This window comes from Cuculus canorus, chromosome 2 (assembly GCF_017976375.1).
Source record: "Cuculus canorus isolate bCucCan1 chromosome 2, bCucCan1.pri, whole genome shotgun sequence".
Classification (NCBI taxonomy): domain Eukaryota; kingdom Metazoa; phylum Chordata; class Aves; order Cuculiformes; family Cuculidae; genus Cuculus; species Cuculus canorus.
The window spans coordinates 48315013-48328187 of record NC_071402.1 but is presented as its reverse complement, the minus strand read 5'-3'; the positions used below and the strand labels follow the sequence as shown (position 1 = coordinate 48328187).

Here is a 13175-nt window from a genome sequence, read left to right as displayed (position 1 = left end):
GCAATACATGTTTGGCAACTTATGATGTGCTGATTGTCTTGCACAGGAGAAAACAGCTCAAAAAATCCTTAAAAAAAAGGCAGCTCAAAAATCCTTCTGCTTAGTATACACCGAGATGGAGTAGCAATTTCAAAAGACTGAAAGATTACACTAAAGCTGAATCGTGCCTGCCCTTTAGTTACGGAAGTAGGGTAAGTAATGAGCCCCGAATTATTTCATGCTGCAGCAAGACTGCTGCTGCCACACAAATTACATAATTTGAAGCTAGCCCCAAGTTGTGTCCAACACAGTGAAGCTGCTACCTGTGTATGCAATTTAGAGCACAGAGTAGTTGCCAAGTGTCTCCAGTTCCAAACAACCTGGGCACTGCTTTGCACACTTCATATGTACCTAAATATGTTTTGCAGCCTGAAGTAATACAAGTGTATACAAATCATATAAGTGAGCTCCCCCATATAAAAACTATTTTACATACAACTATGTAAAGGTATCATCAGTTAGATTTAAAAGAGATAAGTTACAGCTGGTTTTAGAAGTGCAACATGCCAACTTCATAATGCTTTACTGATCAAACACTTTTATATACATCATATTGACATTGTACTGAAAGTCATATTGATGAAGACCTGCACCTCTGGCATTGTTTTTTTCTGGCAAGTGTAAAAGCCTACAAGATAGATCTTCATTGATGACATCGCTATTTGGTTTTAAAATCTTGTAAATAAATTGTTCTGACACCTCAGCATTTTTTAAAATTAATTCAAGGAAGATTATGTTCAATTTCATTTAAAAGATCGAGCATTTCTTCAGGGAGAAAACCACCTAGAACAGATGTGCACTGCTTTAAGTGTACAGGAATATGCTTTCTGGTTTGGTAGTTCTACTTTAACAATGCTTCGTAGCAGTACTAATTCCACATTGTTACCAAAGTTATTTTTCCGTTGTACTTCAGATTTCAGGTGGGTGAGGGAGAAGAAAAAAAAACACACTAAAACATCCCTTCCTGATAGGAGGTACAATTAGATAAAAGTCTTCACTTCTAACTTACCTTAGTCAGATTTTGGTACAGGGAAAGCACATTAAAACTTCCCACTTACAAGAGTTTAAAGAGTAGCTATGTGTGTATAAGCTACTTTTAGTTTTGAAATTGGCAAAAAATACATTCCGGTAATTACATTTCACCAGCAGGAAATAAATAAGTAAATAAATGATTTAAAAATTTTTGCTGTGCCTGGTGGCCTGATAACCACAGCTGCCACAATCATTATGTGACACACACCTCCCCACATGTCCTGATGCCTCAATCGAGAGCATTAATAAAGATTATGCTACAGCATGGCAAAAGCAGCAGTAAGGCTGCAGGACAAGAAAGTAATGATTGAGCAATGTACTAACACTGTCTAATTTTATCATACAGGATAAAGAAACAGAAGAGCTAAGACAGTATCCCATATCTGGTCTGGTAGCATGAAACAGGACCATGTATTGCACTCTACTGTACAGCACAGGGAAACCCTTACAGTATAGATGACAAATAAACTGTTTAATTACACACTCTCTGGGTTTCCACTACCACTTTGTCTTTAGAGAAAAACACTTCACATTTTTTAAAGAGCTCACATCTCTTTTTTGGCTCATCCTTCCTTTCCTTGCCCTATCCACTGATCCCAAAAGGTTGTACTAGATAGGTCATCAGAGCTTTAAAAAGCCAAAGAACAACTCAGTCTTCCTGACAGTACAGTGGGAAACTAAGTTGGATCCAGGCTAAAACTTTGTAAAATTTTACAGTGCTAAGTTAGCGGCTGCTTTCCCACACTTCAGTAGCACTGTGCTTAATGGGTAGGAATACCATGACTTTCAAACGTAGCTTTTATTGGAAAGGATTCACTGGTTTGGAGAAAAGAACCCTATGAGTTTGCATGCAGATTTTTATCTTGCTCATTAAATTTAGGTTTCCTGCTGCCATATGCAGGTTGGTAGCTGTCTCTAGCAATAAGACATCAGGGTAGCAGAGACAGAGATGACATGAGCACTTTAAAGAGTAGGTGCAGTGATACCCAGGCTGCTTTCCCAAGAAGCATCAGTTTGTCAATAGGCAGCACTGTCGAAAAGGCAAGGGACTGGAGCAGATAAAGAGACCTGGATCCTGATCTGTTTAATAACTGCTCTACTTCAAGTGCTTAAAAAAAAATAAATACCAACTGCCATCTATCCCTTCTATTATTTGTATGACAGCATTTGAAACTTCGGCAGTATTTTAAATAGGTAGCACACTGTTGTAAGGATCACTACCTAAAGAATGCAGGGCGAATGCATTAAAGGACACATTTCCTGCAGCTTCAACATCCCTAAATACAATAGAGAGAAAGCAATGGACAGTTTCCTCCCCAAACAGAAGATAACATGCTTGCACCCTGCACTCTCTGACATGGTGACCACATCACTGAAGTGCTGCTGTAGGCAGTGTTGCATGGAGTGTTCTGCAGCCCATGAAAATTGCAGTAACTTGTACAGCCCTTCAGAATTGCTCAATTTATGGCCAGCAGCTCCTCAAAAAAGCATCTCTCTATCAGGTGTCTGTGAGAGTGTTTTAAAGCTAACTGAAATTACTTTCTCTCCCAATAAGCAGGTAGTTCTTCAAGAACCTAAACACACCACACCTGCTATTTCACCTAATGAGGTTACTCACTAATCCCCGTACTGCTGGTACTTTTGAATGACCAGATTTGACTTGAATTTCTACATACTTAGCTGTGCAGTATGAACCTCTTTATACCACCACGCTGAGCATGCAGGTTTAGTGCTCACTTCTACAGTTAAACTACAGTTTAACTACAGTTTAATGTCCTACCTGCAAGTACTCAATTCTGTGGTAACATCTACTGCACTGAGGCTCTCCACATAAGTAACAACGCCTTATTTTTACAACAGACTTCTTGTCTTACAACTTATATTCAACTTTTTGCTGTTCAGTTAAAAATGCTGAATTGCCCTTTTCGAAGGGCGAAGAACAGCTTTTGTTTCACAGACATCAAGACACCGTTCCGGCTTCACTGCTCTTTATACTCCTTATTTACTCAATCAAACAAAATTTGCTTCCTGTGACAACACATTCAGTAAAGTCCTCTCTTTGTGTGTAGGCTTTGTATAAAAGATTCTCATTTCTCCTATAGTGCACTTCTAGTCTATTCCTTTCATTGTTTCCTCAGGTATGCAAAAGAGCCTCATCTCCTGTCTTGCTAATTCTGTGCATGTAGCCCAAAATCTCAAAAAGTTCCAGGTTCCTGCAACAGGGTTAAGATTTCAGCTAATATCGCAAGTGTCTTTTCCAGAGCATCAGTCTGTGCCCATCCAGCAACATCCAGATGTCCTGGCAAGCTCAGAGTGTGAGAAGTGGTACTTTTCTTCTACCTTAATTGAAAAGGAGATCCTCCAAATACTGTTTGTCTGTCTCAACCATCTTCATCCCTCATGAATTATGTGTCCTCATCTGGAAAAGGCATTCCACTTGAATTCTGGTCTGATTCCACCTGACAGCATTCCTCTGTACTTTCTGTCCAGCCACCTCCTCTGTTCCACTAGCTCCAGAGATCTGGCCTTGAGATACTGCATTTGGGCTCTGACAGCCATGCACTACTGTTCATACTAGGATAACCACAGTCTGAGCTGCTGATTATAATTTAAGCCACAAATATTTTTTATTAAGAGCCAGAGGATTGTAATAGATCTCTTCCGCAGAGGAAAATAAATGCAAAAAAAAAATTTATCTCTGGAGTAGTCTACAAGAACACAAGGTCATGCTTTGAAACACACTTTCAATTCAATTATTGTTAATTGCGAAACATGAAGGTCATGATATGGACTATACATCTTCAAAATGTTTATTAAAGCAGCACTGATCGCTAACTTCATTAGTCAAATCTGCAGTGCTATTTTTCTTCCACTGTCTTCCTTCTCTTCACAGCTTTTCAGATTCACAGCACATTTTTTCAATATTCCTCTGTAGCAATTATATAATTCATTAAGAGAAATGACAATGCAATAAGAGCAAAGGGTTTCAATTTTTCTGGGAAGCACTGGGCTATAACAACATCCAACCATCGGTGCACCTATTAAGTGAAAAACAAAATAGAACTCAGTCTGATTAAAAGCACCTTTTTAAGTAAATTTCAAGAATCAACATCTGTGTTGTTATGCCTGTTTTAAGGTAACGTTTGAAACTGCTGAAAATAAAATACTGGAAGTTGTAGGTAGATTTTACCATCAAATTTCCTCAGTGTCCTGGGGGTTCTTCCAAGCCAAGATTTTTCACTGCTGCTATAGAAATAAACGAAGGACCTAGAAGAAAAAGCAACTCTGAAAAATCAAGTACTGCTAAAAGACAACAATGAAAAATGGTACATGCAAATTAGAAGCAAACTTTTCGACATAGGTAGTACCCTATACACTATCAAAGCCTTGCCAATAAGTAAGATGGGTGTGGGGACTAAACAAGAAAAACAACTAACTGAACATCATAGAAGTCACCTTCTGTACTATGGTTTAGATGTTCCCCAGAAAGCTAGAAAGATGAGTGTGCCACCATCCTCTAATGGAAAGAAAGGGGAGACCTAGATCCCCATTTGTATTCTGAGGTTTCAACATCCAGTGCGGAATTTGGCAATTTAACAACTTTACATTCCATGTATAGAAAAACATGAACTTTATGGTATTTTACCTCTCAGGTTTCTTTTTTTAAAAGGGATCATTTTTAAAAATTATTTCGATCTCAAATGTCACGGAAAGCTTGAATCTCTACTAATATGTTTTACCTAAATTATATACTTTTAAGATGCCAAAATATTGAATTTATAGACTACTTATGTTTGGAGACATAAAATGAGTAAGAATAGCACTTTAATTGCTTTGTTCCTATATAACTTCACACTTGCGGTCCTATGAAGTTGGAGAGAAGCTCAGTAAACCACGAAGAATGCAGTATAATATGACAAAGCATCTGTGAATAATTCTGTCCCCATTTTTTTGCTCTTTGGTTTTATAAGGAGTCACAAAAATACTTCACACTTCATTATATGAGCAAAGTGTACTCTGTTATGTCAGCCAACCAACCACCAAACTACCAGTTCAGTCTTTTAATACTCAATGTGTCTAGTTACATTCATTCCTCCTGCTCCACACATATAGATCCTGTAATTATGAGCCAAAAGCAACAAAGCATACTTCCGTCTGCCAGACTCTAACTTTATCACTTGCAGTACTTCATAAGTTGTTTTTTTTTTATAAAAAGTTAAAAGCATGGCTGAAGCTATCTAACTCCCGATAAATAGCAAACACTTTCTTTCAGTAAGCTTGACAAGATAATGAACTATACCCATTTGTATACAGAATAGTAAAAATAAAATGAATCATTGAAGAGCTTTAAATTATGGAAGCACCAGAGCAGAGAAAACAAAACACAAACATTTTATGCTAAACCCATGCTGATCTGGAAAGGAAAGTAAAAAAAAAATTGGAAAAGGAGAAAAAGTTAACCATATCTCACCTCCTTTGAAAAAGACCCTTCCTTCCACCAGTACCCCAAGATCCTACTGCAAGCACAGGTTAAAGGGACAAAAGTGGTGTCTAAAATAACAATGTATGTATATAAAAACATCCTGGTAGCAAATGCAAGAGAAAAATACAGCCCAGAGGTTTTCTTTTTATTTTTTTACTTTCTTATGTTTCAAACAGCTAACAGAATTCTTCTCTCACCGAGAATTAAATGCTCTAGCTATTTGTCCATTTTCTGAATTAGGACAGTTACTTTCCCTTCTATTTCCCACTATGGACTCAATATGAACAATACTTTTGACATATTATTCAATTTAGTGACCTTGTCTGTGTTTCACCATATTTCTTTACAAAATGGGAAGTACAGGGATAACCTGCAGAAAATGCTGAACTACTGAGGTTTCCCTTAAAATGCAAAAGCTGGCATTGTAGGAATGACATCTCCACTTTGTCCATATGTGATAGAGACATTTGCTAGCTCCTAATGCTCTTCTGTACTGCTGTTCACCTGCAAGGACCATAGAGATCTTCAAAATAGCAAATCAGCTGAACATCACTCAGAGACCTCAAGCCAGACATCAAATGGCTGGTATTCAAAAAAGGTAGAAAAACACACAAAGAAAAAACCCATTCTACTTCTAATTAAGATCTGTATATATATATAACTCCTTAGTATCATTCCATCCTCTGTAACTTAAGGAGTAACCTGGTAGTGGTCTCTAGGTACAGATTTCTTGGAACTTCAGTGCCCATGGATAGCGGGTATTAAAATTCATAATTTCAGCTAGCAAGAAATCAAAAGTTTCAACGGCTTCCTCCTTACATCACCAAGCTAACCGGATGCAGAAGTAGTATCCAAAGCAATGAAACCAGCTTCAGAGATCAAATACTATTTATTTTTAATTTAAGGACAGAATTAGTTGTCCTCTTCAACAAAACTGTCTGTTGCAACACACAAGGTCTTCATGATGACAGTACTTTGAAAAGCAGTACAAATAGCCCCATACAAATACATACAAATAGCCATGCTTTATATTTTTTACCAGCAGTAAGAAATCATAGGTTTTCCCCCAGTCTGGTTAATGGCATAACTAGACTTGTTTTTCACTTTAGCTTATATTGTAATCATTTAAAGCGTTTTAGGTACAAAAGAACACCCTAGCAATAAAATATTATAACATTTAAGTAAAAGGAGGAGCTAATTCAAAACCCTTGAGTGCAGATATGAAAAGTAAAGGAAGTTAAGGCACTTAAGCAACTTACTCTATTTATTGGTGCCAATTGGTTCTGAATATTTTTCTTCACCAACTTTAATATACCTTATTACATATAGCTTTTAGAATTAAAATTATAAGAAAAGAACATTCTGCCTGTGGGATTGAAAGAAAAATTGGAAAACAAAAAGAAGCAGTGAATCTGTAAACTCAGATTAAAATAATACTCCAAGAATTATGAGTGATAGCTTGGATATTACACAGAAAATTTAACAACTTTGTCTTGAAAAGGTCTGTCTTTGTTAACAAGAAGCACCGTGTCCAGCCGAGGTGTTAAACACTATAAATATTCATCATTATCACTGCAAGGTGCATTTTCCACCATCTTTGCTCTATTCTTTGCCCTTTTAGAGCAACTCTTCATTCAAGTTACCAGATCACAGCAAATACATATATTTTTCTATATTAGGCTCAAAAAATGCATAAAAATATATCTATTTTGCTTTTGATAATGAGAGGTAACAAAAAGGGAACTAGAACTAGTTACTATATGCAGAAGTATTTTGACTCTGTTAGGACTTAATCTACACTAAAATGTTAACTATTAGCATTACCCCAGAAAAATGTAAACGTACAACACAGATCTATGACACGTAAAGAAGAATATGATCAGGCATATGAAAGAATTCTTGGCTAGACCACTATGACCAACACCAATACCTTTAATGTAAGCAGCACTGGAACGTATTCCATCACCATTTCTTTGAAAGGAGGGAGTAGATGCTGAAATACAGGACCGTAACCATCGTATGTGTTTCTAGTTTAAATGATTAGTGAACTGTAATTTGTGTTTTCTCCTTCTTTTTGTCTTTAACTGTATGAATACCAAGTGACACCACTGCCATACAGATACTGACATAATACTTATTGGAATTCTAATAATGAAGTTACTAGACTGCATTTTAATTTCATATGTATTATTTAATATTTAACATTTTAAATCAATATTTAACATTATTTAACATTTTTAACCAAGCAATGCACTTTTGTTTTTTGAAGTGTTTTTCTTTGTTTGTTTGCTTGTTCATTTGTTTTAAATTTTGCTTTTTTTGGCCAAATATACAAGAACATACAGAACCAGATTATTTGAGACTGTGAACACAATTGGCTTCTAAATGCAGTAAACTAAATATTCATAGTGACATACCAGTTACTGACAGTTCTTAAACTAGGATAAATAAGGAAATATTTACACAATTAGCATTTTATGCACCTGTCGACTTTGCAACCCCAGCTACTGAGCGTGTATACATTGGCCACTATTATTCACAAGAAATCATTTTATTTGACTAGATAATACATTTTGATAAGATAAATGAATTGGTTATAAGAAATTTGTAAGCAAGGAAAGCAAAGCATAAATCTTGAGGAACAGCAAAATCCTATCTCAGGATTTAATTCATAACGACACAAATTTTCAGAATAAAACTTGGAATAAAAAGAAGAAATTGAATAAACAGATTTTGATCTTTCTTTGAGGAATGTCCTCTTGCCTTTGTAAGGAAGGGTCTGGTGTCAAAGCACATTGAAAGTGAAATAAAAACCTCCTTTGAACCTAAGATGATATCTGCCTGTTAGTATGGGATCCAAACAACAGAGGAAACTTGCAAAGTAGGATTCGGCATCAACTCTGCTTTGTAGAGAGGGAACCAGGGCATAAGAGTTTTCTGTATTGTTGAAGGTTTCTTAAGAAAACTATGTCAAGTTCAGGCAGAATACCTTATCTTCCATGCTACCTAGGACCTCCATTAAGAGATGACCCTTCCTCCCATGGGAGAGAGAGGCAAAACAGTGTGATGCCATAAATCTCTCAATTTGCTCTTTACTAGGAAAGCGTATCACGTGGCAAGTGAAAGCCACTAACCTTCATAAAAAGAACCTTCCTTAATGTATAGTGGCTGAAAGAAGATGCAGCACACTATATAACCCTCCTCACAGCATTTCATGTTGCAGATCTACTTATCATGAGTTTTCCCCTCCTATATTCGCAGGAGAGCATCTGCACTTCATGGATTAGCACCTGAACCAGTCTTTCAAAAGGATCTTAAAAATATTAACTTGAACTATACAACATACAAAGGGTTAACTAAGATGAATAACCACAGAAGAACCTGGCAAACCTTTACAGCTTTATATAACTTAGCAACGTGAAACCCCTTTCTATTCTTGGCTAGATTTCCTTTGCACACCCTCTTTACAATGTTTATATAGAGAGAATACAAACTGTAGTACCTCTAAAGGGTATTCACAAGGCGAATTTTAGTCAGAGGAAACCAGCCTCTTACTAGACTCTCTCTTAAGCCCTTGGCCAGAGAGCAGCTCCATAGGAGATGTTCAGAAAAGTATAATTAAACTGGACTTGTAAGTGCAACTAACAAAACACACACACACACACACACAAAAAATGGTTATTTTGAAACTTGAAATCAGTAACTCACTTGCATCTGTACTTTCCTGCTTTCAACTCATTTTCAGATTCAACCAGACAAATGTTCCTGTTCCTCTTACTCTGCCCATGCTCCAAACAACAAATACTACCAACTCTCTGTCCCAATCTTAGTCCAAACCAGCATGTGACACCAACTTTACTGATGCCACACTGCAGGAGAGACTAAGGCCTGAAGTTATCTTGGAGGGCAAAAGGAAGCATCCCTCTCTCCATCAACTGTAGCGATCAGGAAGATTTGCCTGCTGACCCTCAACATTTCTTTTCTGAACACCCTCCTACACATCTTGCCTCCCTCTTATAAATTTTGTTACTCACTTGCCCAGGCTTAAGATGCAAATCATGATTTGAAATCTCTTTACATCTTTATTGGTGAATCTCCATACACAATTTACAAAGACTTCTGCGAGTCCTCTGAGATGAATACAAAACTCCTCCCTTATTCACATGCACATGGTTTAACAGAGCATGGAAAAATCTTCATCTTCTGCAAGTAAATTAGGGGTCAAATGACTCCACAACCATAATCTACTAACACCCCAGGCTAAAACATTACAAAAAAAAAATCTCCATTTAAATTTTTTTTAGCTTAGGATCTGTAATAGGAACAGCACATACCCAAGCAAAGGTGGGAGTGTAGTGCCACCCACCGCAGGACTATTTAAAGTCAAGCGCATCCCAAGATGCTAATTTTGGGATTCTACAATCAAGGGCTGAAAGCATTCACGTGTCTCAGTGGCAACAGCCATGTCGTGTTCAATACCATGTGGGAAATGTGTTACAATGCTTTATTGCTCAAATCCAAAATACCTCAAACTTTTCAGACCAAAAAGTGAGCCACGAAAGTGGTCTCATTTGCTTAAAGCATGAAAAGCATAACACTGAAGTAAGCTGACATTACCCTCATTTCCATAAGCCACTGCAACTTCTGACTGACACTTTACAATTTAAGCAAGAGAGGAGTCAAATTTATACTGGCATTTCTACTGTCAGGCAAAAAAAGTATGAAGCATAGATAAACCTGCACTCCCATCTACTGCCTGTCACTATATCAATGAAAAGCAAGTGCATATGTCACTTTCTCCTATCCATTTGCATTACACATATAGAAGGCACAATGCTCTATATCTTGTCAAATGATGTTTAATATTCAACTGTTTCAGCATAGTACCAACTAGGACAGGCTGTTTTAACAGAAATTTTCAGGTTGGAAGTTGTACTCAGAACAACTGTCATGTGCTCAGGTGGCAACTAGACTTTTTTAACTAAACAAAGCATTTGAACTTTTCAGCAGAGATTCACTGATTTAAAATATATATTCTTGCATCTCTCAACTAGACAGTTACTAAAAGTAGACTTCTTGAGGACTTCTTACTGAAGAAAATTTACTCTTGAAGAAAGATATATTTTGTTACAAACATAAAGTTTCTCCAAACAGCAAATGCATAACTGAAAATTAGAGTGACAGGGCTTGTATTACTTTCTGAAAGCTTAAAAATGTTTGATCAGTTCTGCTTTGGAGATTATTTCATCTATGACTGTTGCTTTTTTCTTACTTTCAGGAATTGAATTAAAGGGGCATGCAGCCTTTATCTAACTGTTCCAACAAAAGACAGTACTATTTCTATCAGGAAATGTAACCTACAATTAAAATAAATCCCCTCTAAGTTCAATGAAGGATGGACAAAACTGATCTCTATACCAGACTTTCCAACTCATGCTTCAATAAGTTGCACAGACAGACTTTGCTCACAGAATTCTGAGGTCTCTTCATCTCAAATTAAAACTTAATTGATTGCTGTTGCAAGGTCTCTTTATGAGAAATCATTCTTTAGAGGACAGACCGCAAAACATTTGCTAATAGTCTATGAAGTACTGTAGCTAATTAAACAAAGTACATTTGTCAAATAAATTAAGTGATACATTATCATTTGTCTTCTCACTCTTAAATTCAAATACAGTAATCTATAATGAATCTCCAATATATCTGCATGAGTTTAAGAGGCCTTCATTACAGCTAGTAAAAACCTCAATTACTCTTCTGAAGGAAAGTCTGACATTCTGTTTTTTCCCATTTTTAATAGGACACTGAATTTAAGCTACACATCATATATTGCTTTGAACAAAACAGTTCCTTAAAGCACACCCAGAGATTAAATAATGTAATTTTTATTTTTTATTACATGTTCCTTTGAAATAAATAAGAGCAGGCCTCTGTTTTTTATTTGTGTTTAGTTTCTACTTTGATAAAATGACATTTTCCATCAGAAATAATTCTCAAAAGATTTTCAGATAACTGTAACCAAGTCACTTAACTGTTCTTCTGGGATGCAAAAAAACATGTCCTTAGAAAATTCTAAAAACATCTTTCCAATTTCATTTTCCAAGTTATTTTTTTCAAAGTGTAAATTCTTGTCAGGAAAATAAGTGAAAGTTTTATGAAAGTTAAAGTCCTTACTTGTGTCTACGTAGTGTTAAGCATGATTTCTTTCACAGGCTTTCTTTAACCCACCCAGGCTTCAGCAGGGTGGGGTCATCAAAAAAGTTGTGGTTATTAGTTTTTAGCTGAATTGCTTCAAATTACTTTGTAAAGTTTCTTTTTTTTCCATTCATATCTGAAAATTTCATTCAACAGTGACCATTTGACACTACGGTCACCGTCCTCATTAGGTGTTGGCCAAGTCAAGAAAATTGAATTTTTGTCTGCTAAAGTTTAAAGAACAGATTCATAGCTAGAACACCCACAGCTGCTGTCAGATGCTCGGTTTCTCTCAGCTGAAGAAGTGAACTGGAATACCTACACCCATTAATGACAGACAGCTCTTCTGAGATGAAATAGCAGCAGGTCCATTCCTTCAAGTACACAAAAGGGCGATGGCAATAGCTTCACAAACACTGTTTAACCATTATTCTGGTCCCAAAGGTGTTGCAGCTGATTGATACACTAAAATTTAATTCTGGATAGTGATAAAAAAACTCAAGCTATCCTACTACTCTATTTGCTATCCATACCCAGCAAATGTTTTGCCCAACTCAGACTGCCAGCTCCATTTCTGATCACTATACAAGCAACATTAAGCCAATGTGGCATTCAGAACACGATGTTTTACATAAAAAACGCAGAAATCCTCACTTATTTCTCTCCTCACTAAGAGACACACGTTTTGTCACAGCATGGAAAAAAAATGTCAATCTAATCAAAACTAATCATTATTTCAATCATGTTACTAACCTCACTGGCAAAGTAGTACAGTTCTACCTGTTATTCATTTTTAAAAAATGCTAATCTTCCTCTTGTGGAAAAAAGTGCTTTACACTCAACTCCCTCTCCTCTCATGTCTATCAGATCTCTGACCTGCTCTTATCAAAATTTCTCCCCTTGAAAGACAGCTTATTTACACGTGGGAAGTCACTCCCAGAACAGTCTTCAGTACAATCAAATAGATATCTCCCCCCTTTAAAAAATAATTGGAAAACAACATTCTCCAAGATACTATCAGTGCTTTAACAGGTACAAAGCTGAAGTGATATAATCAATCATTCTTGACTTACAGTTCTTGCTAGAGAAACACAGAGAAAAGTACAAGAATGTAAAAAAATAGCCTGGATGTTCTACTGAGCCAATCACCCATTAGTCACTTTTTCGTTTTAAGATTGGTAAATCACATTCTTACTGTGACAGAAGGTGGAAAAATCTGTTTTAGTGATTCAATTATATCACTCTGGTGAATATTCCCATAGAATTAAACACCATCACGTAAAAAAATGCTAATAGGGGTCTCCAGCACACTTGAGCTGAACAATCTTCAATAGATGATTCCTGGGGAAAAGGCATCAGTCAAGATGACACTGGCTGAATTAATGGAAGAAGGGATAATCTAGGTCTACTGAACACATCTCCAGTC

At 36.4% G+C, this 13175-nt stretch overlaps 2 protein-coding genes across 10 annotated transcripts in view; both read right to left on the bottom strand.

Annotated features, from left to right (window-relative positions):
* CHST9 (carbohydrate sulfotransferase 9) overlaps positions 1–13175 on the bottom strand; it is a 93016-nt gene that overhangs the window by 60399 nt on the left and 19442 nt on the right. The window contains exon 2 of one of the 9 annotated variants that reach the window (XM_054058152.1): positions 4262–4338. The exons of the other annotated variants lie outside the window; for them this stretch is intronic. The gene's annotated coding sequence lies outside the window, so the exon portion shown is untranslated. The remainder of the gene's footprint in view (positions 1–4261; positions 4339–13175) is intronic. 9 annotated transcript variants of the gene reach the window in all.
* AQP4 (aquaporin 4) overlaps positions 1–13175 on the bottom strand; it is a 112735-nt gene that overhangs the window by 87839 nt on the left and 11721 nt on the right. The window lies entirely within an intron of this gene.